Raw genomic sequence first — 3,762 nt, forward strand, 5'->3', positions numbered from 1 at the left:
CCCTAATTTAGCAGTATAAGGCTAGAGGGAAGGCAGCTAGTAATCACCGCCCCCCGCCAACTCTTGGGCTACTCTTTTACCAACGAATACTGGGATTGACTCACACGGCTGAAATGGCGAGCATGGTTAATACGACCAGGATTCGAACCCGCGACCCTGCGAGTAGGAGTCGAACGCCTTAACACACTTACCTATGCCGGACCACTTAAAATAATGAATACAACATATAATATTACCGAAGTTACTAGTCATTTTATGTTTAATGTTAAAACAAAATTAAATTTGGCTATCTGTTATGTCCGCTGCGGAGAATCAAACTGCTGATTTTAGTGTTGTAAGTCTATGAGCATATCGCCATTCCAACAGGGGAATACCAAATATGCAAGTTTTCATTTAAAATTGGCAACAGAAGATGCTTTTCGATTTCCAAGTGATGCCATTTCATTACAAATCAAAATAATTATGTTTACTTTAAAAATAACAAATAAAATATTGAAATAGTATAAAAATTGTAAATATTTATTTTATATTAGAGTCGTAGCACTTTCACAATAGAATTAGCCATAATTTAACAAATTATTCATACTTTTCTAATATAAGACGTTATTTAAAGATGCGTTTTTAATATTATCGTTTAACAGCTAATATAAAATCCCATATACAAACTGTATCAAAAGAGATAAATTATAGTTTAATAATGGTGAAGGCAGTTGTCACAGGAAAAAAGAATACAAAAGTTTATTTAACGCATGTACTCTTCAATTCGTGTTGTAGCTGATTTGACCAGTCACCATACCAATTAAATATCAAATGTCATAAATGAACATATTATCACTGAAGTTATTACTCGGTGCTATAATAGTTATTGTTTTAGCTCAAAGATACACAATGAGTTATTTGTACTGTGTCCACTTCATGAAATCTAATCTCATTTTCAACACTGAACATCCATAAACCAGCTGATGACCAAGTGATACTGACTTTAACTGAAACTAACTGAGTGAACTGATTGCCCACAATTTTTATTAATCAAAGACACAAAACAGTGTGTGTACACTTCTTTATGGATACTGGATGGCTACCTTTAACTGGTTTCATGAGTAAGTTAGACTGTAATCTTCACTTTAGAGGAATTCCACGAACCAATTCACTTAAGATCTGATACTTTAACGTCTAAGTCTAACATTTCTTATTTAATGGGAAACACCGTATATACCAATCATGACCAGCCTCTCTCATGTGACTGGTCATTCTCTTTCGATCATAGAGAGGCCTGAACTTGAACAACAGAACTTTCACGAGAAGTAGCAAAACAGCTCTGTTTACCATAAGCATAACAGGTGTGACATGAACAGAACTAGAACACCATCAGCCTAATGGTCTTATTGACTGGTTTAAACTGTACAGACTTTAAATCAGTTATCCATTTGGAAAAATTTTGCATTAAAATAAGGAAGAAAATGTATGGCACACCACAAATAGTCGGAATGAGGTAAAGTTTTTTTATTTTTTATTTTATTGAAAGTTGTGAAGATCTCATCTAGCTCTCGAATTACTGCAACATATTTTGGAGTTATGTTAGTACAATATTAACTGTGGTAAATAGAGGTTGCATTATGAAAAAAAATGAATGTATTTGTAAATTAGAGATTCAGTTAGAAGTTTGAGCTTTTAAGTTATATCTGTTATGATTAGCTAGGAATGTAGTATTTGTTTGTTTGTAGCTAAACACAAAGCTACACGATGTGTTGTGCCAATCACAGGTTTTAAAACCAGATTTTTATTATTCAAGTCTACAGACTTACCAATGAGCCACTGGAGGGTAAGTATGTTGTATATAGGCATACGAGATGTTTTCTATTCCCTTTATTTAGTAATTTAACTCATCAACTTCATCTAATGTTTCATACCTTTAAATTAGTAAAAAATGTAAATACACTAAGAAAGTAGCTAGATTCCTTTCACCCTAGTTATCTATAAATTTGGTTTATCCACTTATAGTATCAAGGGTGCCTTCTCATGAAAATAATCACTCCAAAATAGAACATGTTATGTAAAGGCGGGAAGCAATGTTTTACACTGATGGAGCCACCCGCTAGTACAGCGGTAAGTCTACGGATTTACAATGCTAAAATTAGGGGTTCGATTCCCCTCGGTGGGCTCACCTGATAACCTGATGTGGCTTTACTATAAGAAAAAAACACACACACACTGATGGCTAATGAGATATATTGGGGCATCATCACTTACATGTAGAAATACATTTGTTTAATGTAAATTACCAATACTGCAGTAGAGTTACGACAGAAAGTGTTCGTACCCCTGCGTCATTAATTGTTTTTTCCTCATAACTTAAAAAGTATCACGATTAGAAAAATGAAAGTAAAGTATATTATAAATATTATACTAATACACATCTACATAAATTTTTATGTAAATTGAACGACAAAAATACTGTTTATAAGTAAATAACCAAACATAGGAGGGGCAGAAAGTGTTTTTGCGTCTACTTTAATGGTCAGTTGTGTAGTCTTTCAGGAGAATTACTTGGCACAATCTCTCTTCATAGCCCTCCATGATCGTTTGACAGTACTCGACTAATATTTTCTTTCATTCTTCTTTACAAAAGGCCTCCAACTCTTGCAAGTTTTTCGGATGACGCTGATGAACCCTGGTCTTCAACTCATGCCAAACGTTTTCAATTGGGTTGAGATCGGGTGACTGCGTTGGCCACTCCAGAACGCTTATATGGCTCCTCTGCAACCAGGATTGCACATATTTCGATGTGTGCTTAGGGTCATTGTCGTGCTGGAAGATCCAACGACGCCATAGCCGCAAGTTCCAAGCATCATTCTTGATATAAGTGCATAATATATCAACGCACTCTTCTCTTTTCATGATTCCGTTGACGCGGTGAAGTCTGCCTACACCAGAAGAGCTGAAGGAACCCCATAGCATGATCAAGTCACCTCCGTGTTTAACTGTAGGGACGGTGTTCTTTGGAAGATTTCGTTCACCCTTCTTATGGAAAATATTGCGAACATCATTGTGGCCAAAAAGCTCGAATTTGGTCTTGTCTCACCAAAGAATACTCTTCCAATAGGTAAAGGGTTTATCTACATGCTTTCTTTCATCTAAGTGAACAGGCTTTAAATATGGAGTTATACGAGGACGACATGCTTTGAACCCAGAAGAGCGTAACATGTTCGTAACTGTAGAAGTGCTTACTTCAACCCCAGTTTCCCTTACCAGTTTCTGTATGTCATTACGTGTTAAACGAGGGTTCTTACTAACTTCTCTGTGAACCTTCCTCTTGGTTCTCTCTGGAATTTTAGTGGGGCATCCGGAACAAGGGAGGTTAGCAGTTGATCCTGTAAGCTTAAACTTGGCAATTATGCTTTGAACAGTAGATTTCTGCGCATTAAGTTGTGTAGCAATACCGGAAAGAAACGCACGAGACTTGTATTTTACAACAATTAGGTTTTTTTAAATCACTGGACAGTTGTTTCCTGTTCGCCATGATGACCAAGCAGATAATGACGGAGACGGCGCTAAATTGCCGGAAGTAAATTTTTTGCTGGCTAAATTCCAGTAATTATAAACCCAGTGTCTAGTTTTTGAATGGTATGATGTAGTTTATGCACCAAACTAAACAAAATTTTTACGGGAATATCAGTTTTTTTCACACGTTCTGCAATGTACGAACACTTTCTGCTCTTCCTATTTTTGGTTATTTGTTTATAAACAGTTTATTTGTCGTTT

This window comes from Tachypleus tridentatus, chromosome 9 (assembly GCF_004210375.1).
Source record: "Tachypleus tridentatus isolate NWPU-2018 chromosome 9, ASM421037v1, whole genome shotgun sequence".
Taxonomy (NCBI): domain Eukaryota; kingdom Metazoa; phylum Arthropoda; class Merostomata; order Xiphosura; family Limulidae; genus Tachypleus; species Tachypleus tridentatus.